Source organism: Mirounga leonina, unplaced genomic scaffold (assembly GCF_011800145.1).
Source record: "Mirounga leonina isolate KUSES-001 unplaced genomic scaffold, KU_Mleo_1.0 Mir_176, whole genome shotgun sequence".
Taxonomy (NCBI): Eukaryota; Metazoa; Chordata; class Mammalia; order Carnivora; family Phocidae; genus Mirounga; species Mirounga leonina.
Genome location: NW_023270454.1, coordinates 31,202,507 through 31,214,303, shown reverse-complemented (window position 1 = coordinate 31,214,303; position 11,797 = coordinate 31,202,507).

Sequence of the window (11,797 nt, the reverse complement as noted above, 5' to 3'; positions counted from 1 at the left end):
CCTGAAAATGGTCGAGCAGGCTCTGCCCAATCTCTGATCTCCTTCTTCCCCCGACGCCCTCCCAGACACTCTGTTGGCTACCGCTGCCCAGGCCTCCTTTCCAGGCTGCCTCAAGATCTTTGTACTTTCTCCTCCCTCTGACTCAACTGCTCCCAGTCTTCTCCCTCACTTCAAGTCCTAGCTCAAAGGTCACTTTCTCAAAGAGAACCTGATACCCTGTTTAATGTTGCCTAAAATCTTTGAACACTTCTGTTCTCAGCCTCATGTATCTCAAGCTGCTTTCTATTTTACTTAATTATTTTCTTTATTATTAATACTCCTCTGGGTCCTCCCCCTGCCAGCCTCCCAACACACACACACACACACTCAAAATAAGTCCCTTGAAGGAAGGAATTTTGTTTGTTTATGTTTACTGTTGTACTTTTAACTCTGGAAACGTGCCTGCCATATCATGGGCCCTTAACAGATATTTGTAAAATGAACCCGTGATTAAAGAAAGGTTTGTGTTACTGGATACCCTGATCGAGTGGGACTAAAGCAATCTATTTATGTCTAAGAATTAAAACTGTAATATCACATGAACTTTTGTAGGTTTCATCCAACATTTGTTCAATGATGACACTTGTTCTAGCAAAGACTGCCAGTTGCCTACCCAACAGCCATTTCCCTCTTCATACTTAATTAGAACTCTAATTTTGTTTTAGTACCATGTTCCTTCAGGTGACTCAGTCATTCAGTGGTGACCCTGTCAAAACTAACTCCACCACAGTTCTAATTTTTTTATTCTTAATTTTTTTAAAGATTTTATTTATTTATTTGAGAGAGAGAGAGAGTGAGTGAGAAAGAGAGAGAGAGAGAAGGAGCAGGGGGAGAAGGCAGAGGGAGATGGAGAAGCAGACTCCCTGCCGAGCAGGGAGCCCAACGTGGGGCTCCATCCCAGGACTCCGGGATCATGACCTGAGCTGAAGGCAGACGCTTGACCGACTGAACCACCTAAGGGCCCCCCCACCACAGTCTTTAAAACCTCTATTCCAAATGGACATATAAAATGAAATACTATTGTAGTTTTTATCATAATCTTACGGAAATGGGATGCCTTCACTTATTCATAAAATTCACTCACCATTTACTGGTGCCAGAAGCATGGTAAGTACTTGAGTAGAGAGAACACACATAGAAGAACAAAGAGAGACACCCAACCAGCCTGCTCAGGAAGAGGAAAGGTCCTAACCAGAAGTCTCTACACCAGAGCTGACAAGAAGTGACACTTGAACTGAACCCTAACAGACCAAAAGGAGTCACCCAACCAGAAAAAGAAGAAAAAGGGCATTCCTTGCAAAGGAGGTAGCCTATGAAATGCATGGGGGTCTGAGAGAATATGGCACATTCAAGGAAGTATGAGTAATTGAGTATGTAAGGTGCAGATTGGAAGAATCGGGAAAGAAGGTTAGAGAGATGAGGGGCACCTGGGTGGCTCAGTCATTAGGCATCTGCCTTCAGCTCGGGTCATGATCCCAGGGTCCTGGGATCGAGCCCTGCGTCGGGGTCCCTGCTCCACGGGAAGCCTGCTTCTCCCTCTCCCTCTCCCACTCCCCCTGCTTGTGTTCCCTCTCTCGCTGTCTGTCTCTGTCAAATAAATAAATAAAATCTTTAAAAAAAAAAAAAAAGAAGAAGTTTAGAGAGGTAAACAGGAGCCTGTTCACAAAGGACATTGGGGTCAAGCTATGGTGTAAGACTTATATCAGGAATAGGGAGTTACTGAAGGGTATTAAGTATGTATGGAACATGATGGTACTTGAATTTTTAGGAAGATTACTTTGGTAGCTCAAAGAATATTTGGGAGGCAAGATAAGAGATGGGTAGAGATGATGAGAAGGAGAGAAGAAATCAAGCAGGGTTTTTAGATGCAAGAGATATTTAGGAAGTGGTTTAGGTAGAATGTGGTGACTCATTATGAGAGCTGAGAGCAGGGGAGCAGGAAGTTTGCAAAGAAAATGCAGGGCTAGTGAGGGGGGTGGAGGTGGCTGCCCAACTGTGTGCTGAGAGCTGAGCTGAGAATGGACACCATGAGCTAATGGCTCGTGTACACATGGTTGAGTGATATATTTCGTGTGGTTTTAGATGCAAAGAAGGCTGGACTGATCCACATTTGGGTAAGTACTGCAGAAGGAAAAAGGAGCAAGAGGAGTGAGAAGCTGAAGCTGTTACTGAAGCGACAGGTTGAAGTGCTGAACCAAAGCAAGATGGCAATGGAAGCAGAACAGGAAAAAATCTGACACATGGAGTGAATGGGATAGAACCTCAGTCACAATCCTGATGAATAAGCAGGTATAATTGGAGCAATGAGGATAACAGGAGTTCGTGGTAGGAAAGTGGAATGGTGTGGCTAAGATTTTACAGGTGGGGTAGCTGCAGGCAATAATACAGAAGGGGTGAGTTGTTGCTATCCGTGTGGAGATGAAGGGCATTGGAGTTGAAGAAGCCAAGGCACCGGGTGTTGGAAGGGTCATCCACATGAACATTGAAGATAGCAGGATTATGGCAGATTTGGGGTAGAGAGAAAAATCATAAGCCATGCTCCACCATCCCTGATACACATCAGGGAGCGATGAGACAACAAGAAGGGATGGAGGATAGAAAATTCAAGAGGCACAAGTTTCCACGGAAGGATTCCGACAGGAGATTGGCAGAGTATTGCGCAGGCAAGTGCTAATTATTACTGAACACTTACTGTGTGCCAGGTTCTGTTCTAAGTACTTTACAAGACTCTTAACTCATTTAATTCTCAATGAGGTTAAGTACTATTATTATCCCCGATGAGGACACTGAGACTTTGTGATGTTTAATAACTCGCTCAAGGTGCAAAGCCATGATTCCAATCCAGGTAGTTTGGATCCAAAGTCCACACTCTTACCCATGTCATTGTCCTGCTGGTTCTGTTGAACAAACCCAGCCAGCCCTGAGGTTAAGTAGAAAGTTCAAGAACAAGGAGTGTCCACTTAAGAGTGTAGAATAGTGTTTGTGTTTGGGGAGTCATTCAAAAGAGGCAGAATATGACTGGTCCTTGATAGCATCAGCTCCTTTACGTTTTCCAGCGTCTATTGTATTTTGCATTTAAACATAATAGTACGCCTTCGAACTATGTGTTAATGTGTAAGCTCCCTCAGACGTTTTTTAGAAGCGGGTGCAGTTGACTTTCAAAATAAATAGTTACATTAATATTAACGATAAGTACTCAGTTACATAAAGGAATTTTGCATCTTTCAGAGAACTGAGATGCATTTTGAGAATGGCAATAAGGAAAATAAAACATGCAGTCTTGAAAAATACATGGTTCTGGTTTTTTCTCTGGCTTTTACTAGGCTTTACGGCAAGCTGGTTTATTTGAGGTTCATGCTACTTGTTGGAAGAAATTCTATTTTTCTTTTTTTAATTTTTGTTAGCTGATAGGCACTAACTGTCATAAACACCAAGAGTCCAAGAATGTTATAAAGCATTATAATCCAAAGGAGAATCCTACTTTGCTTGGCTCATATTAAGTTCTATTTATTTTCTTAAAATTAAGGCCCAAAGAATCTTTGAATAAAGTGCTAATCCTATAAAGCACTGAGAAACCAGCTTCCTTGTCTTACAGAGCTACCACTCTTCATGAAAAGTGTGGCTCTAAGAAGTGTAGACATGAGGAAAATACAGATTTACACAAAGGGAAATTTATGGTGTAATTATAAACCATACCATGGACTTATATCGGAAGTCTGCATCTCACAATGACATTTAAGAACTCTGGCACATATAAAATGGGTTCTTTCAAGATGTGTTTCAGGTTTTATTTAGAAATGTATATATTGAAGCATGCCACAAGAAGTTTATGCTAATCGTGAGTGACCATGGACGGTTTAATCCAAATTAAGAGTGGATTTGTCAGATGTAGGATCTCAATCAGGTAACTGGAAAAACCAAATGATTTCTTTTTATCTGGAAGGTTCAGATAGGCAGCTTTTAAGAAAACGCTATTGACGCTTCAAGGTAGCTGTTCTTGGTTCCGCTTTGGTTTCTGAAATAACTAGGAAGTTTTAGGCTAAATAGTTCTACACAAGGGGAGGGAAGAAAAATGGGAAAATTGTTAGTAAAGATGATCCTTTACTCCTACCACCACTCCACTCTTTGGAAAAAATTATTTTGTGGCCTGGGAGTAAAGCAGAAGGAAAGGCAGTGAAATTCAACACAAACCAGTTTAAGTGATGCTTTTACGATTTGCAAAGCTCGGAGTTCCTTGTTAACCTATATCTACATGATGGAGGTGGTGGGAGCGGCAGATAGAAATAAGTATAAGTTGCCTTCTTTCTTCTCAGATTGTTAGTTATATACTTGAATTTTATGTTTATTGTTCTCTTGCCTGTCTGTACAGTATTGCCAATGTATTGTTTAGTTTTACATAGTTTTGAACTTTGTATGTATATATGCATTCAAGCTGTTTGTTTTCTTCAGTAACTTGTCTTTTTTTCCACTCAAAATTATCTTCTGAAATAGTGTTGAGACATGCAGAAATAATTCATTTAGTTTCTGTCAACTATAGAATCCTCTGTTTTATGGGTATGCCGTAATTTATAAACTTATTTTTATTTTAGAAGAACACTGAGATTTTTGTAGGTTTCTGTAAGTGTTTTTTTGCGGGGGTGGGGGTAGGTGTAGTTTTTGTTTGTCTGCTTTGCTCTTACAAACATGGCTGCCTTTGAACATTCTTGTATATCTCCTTGGTACTTATGTGCAAAGGTTTTTCTAGGTATTTACCTAGAGGTAGAATGTTGAGGCATTGGGTATGTGCATCTAAATTTACTGGATAATGCCAAATTGTTTTCTGTAGTACTAATTTACACTCATCCCTGCAGTATATGGGTATTTGAGAGTCTCTCCAACACTTGGTGCTATCCAACTTTTTAGTTATTGCCAGTGTGATTGGTTACAAAGTAGTATTGCATGTAGTTCTAATTTGCATTTCCCATGTTTATTATCAGCCTTGTTGCCTTTCTGGGAAATGTCCATTTGTGTCTTTTGCTCACTTTTTTCTGTTGGGTTGTCTGTCTTTCTCTGAATGATTTTGAGTTCTTTAAGTTCTCTTTTACGTTCCATATACTATGTAAACTAGTCCTTTGCCAGGTATATACATCACATATAATTTCTGCCCTAGTTATAGCTTTATGGGATTTATTAATGAACAGAATTATTCATTTTAATGTAGTTCATGTCACCAAATTTTTTGAGCATCTTCATAAAAATTTTTTAAACTACAATGAGATACGGATTTCTGCTAATCAAATCTCCAAAGATCCAAAAGTTTGATAGCATGCTGTGTTGATGAAGATATCCTGAGAACAGGCACTTTTATACCTTGCAAGTAGGAGTATGAACTGGTGCAGCCATTATAGAGGGCATCCTCAAATTTTTTTCTTTAGGATTTGCTCTAAAATGTCTTAATGGTCCAGAATTTTTAAAGAAATTCTTACCTGTTTTGAGATAATTTGGATAACTCTCCAATATTACCTTCTAAGAGTTTTAAAGTTTTGCCTCTCATATTTAAGTCCTTACTTCAATCTGAATTCCTTTAATGCATTTCCAATAACGTTTTGTAATTTTCTCCATAATTGTCTTAACATATTGACATAATTGTGTTTTCTTTCTTCATGGTCTGTTAAGGTGATAACATTAACTCGACCTTGTGTTCTTGAAATAAATCCGACTTGATCATGGTGTCCATTGCTCAATTTAGTTTGTGAATATTTTCTTTTTGATTTTCATAAGAGAGATTGATCTAGAATTTTCCTTGGTTTTGGTATCAAATTACTATTTTTTGGTATCAAATTATTTTAGCTTACTAAAATTAATTGTGGTGTGTTCTCTTTTTTCTATCTTCTGAAAGATGATTAAAATTACTTTTTCTTCTTATAGAACTTACCTTATAAAATTTGTACCTGGTGCTTTCTATGTGAGAAAAAACTTTACTGATTTAATTTCTATAATGGTTACAGAACCATTATAATGATTCAGTTTTTAAATTTTTTTCTTAGATTAGTTTTTCTAGTTATATTTTTTCTAACAACTTGTTGTTTTATTTTTTTCAAGTTTACTACCAAAAATGAATAATTACATAATCATTCTATATTTTAATCTCTTTTGCATCTGAAGTAGTGCCCCCTTTTCGTTGTGATTTTGTTTGTCCTTTCTGCATTTTTGTCATGATCTAACCTTGCTAAAGTTTTCTCATTATTATTTTTCATTCAAAAACCAATACCTGGGTTTCTTATTTACTCTATTGTACATTTACTTTATTTCATTAATTTCTGCTCTTGCCTTTATTACTTCTACTTTGTGTCTGTTTTGCTGATCTTTTCCTAACTTCTTATGCTGAGTGCTTAGCTCATTAATTTTCAATCTTTTTTCTTTCTTTATATAAGTAATTAGGGCTATAAATATCTCCCTAAGTGCCACAATACGAACGTTCTACATGATTTGAAATTTTGTTTTATTATTTTTTAAAATTCTTTTATGCTCCTTTTTTACTCATGAGCTATTTAGATATTTATTATACTTTAAAATTTCCAAATATATGTGGTTTTCTACTTATCATTTTGTTATTACTTTCTAACCTAATTATATTATGATAAAGGGATAATAAACAATACTGTTTTTTTTAATTTGTTGAGATTGACTTTATAGCTTAGTATGTGGTTAGTCTCCTAGATATTTCTTATATGCTTGAAAACAATATGTATTCTCTAACGGCAAGTACAGAAATATATGTGTGTGTTCTCTAATTGGCAAGTGTGTATACACACACACACACACACATATACATACATTCCAAATTCAAGCTTGCTGATATATGTATTCCAAATGACTTTTTTTTTTTTTTTTTTTTTTTTCTTTTGGCTGTTTGAGCCGTTTGCTAAAAGACTGTATTACAGTATCATAATGGTAGATTTTTCAATTTCTTGTTATAGTTATTTTAGTTTTTCTCTCTACATTTTGAAGTTATGTTATTAAATGCACATGTTCCAAACTTGTGCTTTTAACCTTTTGTCACTATGCAGAAATTTTATTTTTGTATCTGGTGATGCTTTTTTCTATTAGGTATATTTTGTTAGTACTAATATATCTACATTACCTAACTTTTTATTACTATTGATTTGGTAGATATATTTTTTAATACTTTTGCTTTGCCTCAATATGTTTTAGATGTGGTTATTGTAAACAACTGAATCTGTATGCTTGTTTGTTTGATTCCAGGTGACAACATTTGTCTTTTAATTACAGTAGTCAATTTACATATGTTTATCAATATATTCTGATTTATTTTTATCTATTTTGGCTTTCTGTTTGTCCTACCTTTTCTGTTTCTCTTTTTCTCCCTGCTTGTCCTCTTTTGAGTTAACTGGATGTTTTTATTGATTTTTTTTTTTTGTAAACATATTCATTTCATTTATTCTCATCACCATTTTGAAACTTACACACCTTTCTATGTTTTTTATGATTACTTCTAGAAACTTAATGTACATCTTAACAAGTGAGAATTAATCTAGATCTTCACCTTACCTTACAATATAAGGACCCTACAATGCTTTATTTCCAGTCGCCCTTCCTGAAATATTTAGGTGACCAACATCCCTGTTTTGCCCAGGATTGAAGGTATTCCTGTTTATAAGACTTTCAGTTTTAAAATCAAAAAACTCCAAGGCAAACAAGGATGAGTTAGTTGGTCACCCCACATGTGCTATTGTGGTTCTAACTTTTTTTTAACCCCCCAGATTCGAAATAAGTATTATTATTTCACACAGGTTTTTTTCAGATTTACACATGTTTACATTTGCTTGGTTCATTAATTTTTCCACCTTAGACCATCCTTCTGGGATCATTTTTCTTCCTCATGTAGCTCTCAATAATGTAATAAGAAGACAGGGACAAACAAGGATATACTATATTATGCTGTTTATGTAAAATTCAGGAATAAGCAAAACCAACTTATGGTGAGAGAAATCAAAAATAGTGATTAACCACAAAGGAGAGGTATGGGAGTTGCTATTGACTGGAAAGTCACAAGGGAACTCTTTGAGGTAGTGGAAATATCTTGATATAGGAAGTGGTCACATGGATATAAGTATACACACACACATATGTGTATGTATAGTCATTAAACTGTACACTTAATATTTGCACATTTTACTATATGTAAATTATTCAATAAAGTACTATTAAAAAAAAAAAAAGCACATGAGCACCTGAGTGGCTTAGTTGGTTAAGCATCTGTCTTTGGTTCAGGTCATGATCCCGGAGTCCCGGGATCGAGTCCCACATAGGACTCCCTGTTCATGGGGAGTCTGCTTCTCCCTCTGCCCTCTGCTTGTGCTCTCTCTCACTCTCTCTCTCTCAAATAATAAAAATAAATAAAATCTTTAAAAAATTAAAATAAAATAAAAATAAAAAATAAGAAAACACATAAGCATCCAAGAATGAATGAACTATTTCAGCTACCACCATCAAGTTTCAGTAAGGGAGCAAGATAAGTAAAACAAAGATGCATAAACCAAAACAAAATTAACCAATCCTTTCATTTAGGGCATAAAATAACTTGCATTAAAAAGCTCATTAAAACTTTTATTAAAAAATTTTTGGTGCAGACTGTTGGTGGCAATCTGAGTTTTTATCCCTAAAAAAAGTGTAATTATAAGAAACCAGAAGCTTTTTTGCTAAGATCAAGAACAAGGCAAGGATGTCACGATTCAGCACTTCTTTTTAATATCATAATGAAAGTCCTAGCAAATGCAAGAAAAGGAAATAAAAGGTATACAGTTTGGGGAAATTGAAATAAAATTGTTTTTGTTCACAGATGAGATGATTGGCTATATAGAAAATCTAAAAGAATCAACAAAAAAACTCCTGAAACTAATAAGCATTTATAGCAAGATTGCAGGATACAAGGTTAATATAAAAAGCCAATTTCCTTCCTCTCTGCCAGCAATGAACAACTGGAATTTGAACAAACAAACAAACAAACAAACAAAAATCATCATTTACATTAGCATGCAAAAAAAAAAGTTAAGTACTCAAGTATAAGTCTAACAAACTAAAATACGAAATTTTGTAAAAAAAATATATACAAGGAAAAGTATGAAAGTCTGAAGAAAGAAATCAAAGCTAAATAAATGGAGAGCTATTCTAGTTGATGGATAAGAAGACTCAATATTGTCAAGCTCTCAGATCTTCCCAGCTTGTTCTATAGATTTAACACAGTTCCAATCAAAATCCCAGCAAGTTATATTGTGGATAGAGACAAAATGATTCTAAAGTGGAGAGGCCAAAGACTCAGAATAGCCAAGGCAACATTGAAGGAGAAGAACAAAGTTGGGGACTTCAAGACTTACTATAAAGCTACAGTATTCAAAACAGTGTGGTATTGTTGAAAGAATAGACAGATCAGTGAAACAGAATAGAAAGCCCAGAAATAGACCCACACAAATATACTCAACTAATCCTTGTCAAAGGGGCAAAGAATTCAATGGAGAAAAGATTGTCTTTCCAATAAGTGGTGCTGGAACAACTGGATATCCACATGCAAAAAACAAACAAAATGAACTAAACACAGAAAAACATTATATCCTTCACAAAAAATAATACAAAATAGATTATTGACCTAAATGTAAAATACAAAACTATAAAACTCCTAAAAGATAACAGGAGAAAACTTAGATACCTTAGGAATGGTGTTGACTTTTTAGATACAACACCAAAGGCACGGTCCATGAAAGACATAATCGATAAGCTGCACTTAAAAATTTCTGTTAAAGACACGGTCAAGATAATCGGAAGATAAACCGTAGACTGAGAGAAAATATTTGCAAAAAACTTGTCTGATTAGATTGTTATCCAAAATATAAAATGAACTATTAAAACTCAACAATAATAAAACAACCCAGTTAAAATATGACCAAAAGACCTTAAAGACACCTCACCAAAGAAGATAAATAAATGGCAAATGAGCTTTTGAAAAGATGCTCAATATCGTGTCATTAGGGAAATGCAAATTAAAACAATGAGATACCACTACACACCTCTTAGAATGGCCAAAATCCAGAACACTGACAACACTAAATGCTGATGAGTATGTCTGCAACAGGAACTCTCGTTCATTGCAGGTGGAAATGCAAAATGGACCAGCCACTTTAGAAGATAGTTTGGCAGTTTCTTACAAACTAAACATAATCTTACCATATGAATCAACAATTGTGTTTCTTGATTATTTGCCCAAATGATCTGAAAAGCTATGTACATATAATATCCTGCACACAGATATTTATGGTAGCTTTTATTCATAGTTGCTGAAACTTGAAAGCAACCAACATATCCTCTAATAGGTGAATAGATAAATAAACTATGGTACGTCAAACAATGAAATAATATTCAGTGCTAAGAAGAAATGAGCTAATAAGCCATGAAAAGACATGGAGGAAACTTAAATGCATATTGCTATGTGAAAGAAGCCATACATACTGTATGATTCCAAGTATATGACATTTGGCAAAGGCAAAACTATGGGACAGAAAAAGCTCTGTGGTTGCCAGGGCTTCATAGGCGTGTGGGGTAGGGATGAATAAGCAAAGTACAGAGGATTTTTAGGGCAGTAAGACTATTCTATATAATACTATATATATAATAATATATAATACTATAACGATGGATACATGTCATTATATGTTTGTCCAAACCCATAAAATGCACAACACCAAGAGTGAACCCTAACGTGAACTATGAATTTTGGTGATAATGATGTGTCAATGTAGGTTTGAAGATTTTAACAAATGTACCACTCTAGTACAGGATATTGATAGTGGGGAAGGCTGTGTATGTGTGGGGGTAAAGCATATAGAGAAACTCTCTGGGTTTAGGGTGCCTGGGTGGCTCAGTCTTTAAGCATCTGCCTTTGGCTCGGGTCATGATCCCAGGGTCCTGAGATCGAGCCCCACATCGGGCTCCCTGCTCTACAGGAGGCCTGTCCCTCTCCCACTCCCCTTTCTTGTGGCTCCTGCTCTTGCTATCTCTCTCTGTCAAATAAATAAATAAAATCTTTAAAAAAAAAAAGAAAGAAAAGAAACCCTCTGGGATTTTTGCTCAATTTTACTGTGAACCTAAAACTTCCCTAAAAAATAAAGTCTTAAAAAAAAAGACTGATTTTCTCCCCTATGCCAGAAAGGTAATTTTACGAGGACTATTTATAGGCCGAAAGTTGTAGCACTTCTTTACTCCACTATTTCTGCTGAAAAATTAGCTGTCAGTTTGGCAGTCCTTTGATGGTAACGACTCTTCTCTTTTCTGGCTTCTTTTTGTCTTTGGTATTCTACAGTTTCACCATGTTATGTCTAGGTACGTATCCATCCATTCCTTCTTACCTTGTTTGGGATTCATTGGTTCTCTTGTATCCTAGAATTTGTTCTTTCCTTCTTTCCAGAAATGAGGAATAATTATTTTCCTGTCTGAATAATTTCTTTTCCCTTTCTACTTTCTTCTTGAACTCCAAGTGTAAGTTTTGAGACTCTTACTCTTCCCCAAAATAAGCTTCTTACAGTCACTTCATCTTTATCAAAAGCCATAGTATAAATATATTCTGTGGAGGAGTTTCTGGACTTGCCCTTATAATCCACCTGGACCATGATCTTCCTGAATTGTCCTCTGTTGTGAAAAGACAATTGCTTAGAGTTAAAAAAAATTACAATAGTTGGGCGCCTGGGTGGCTCAGTTGGTTAAGCGA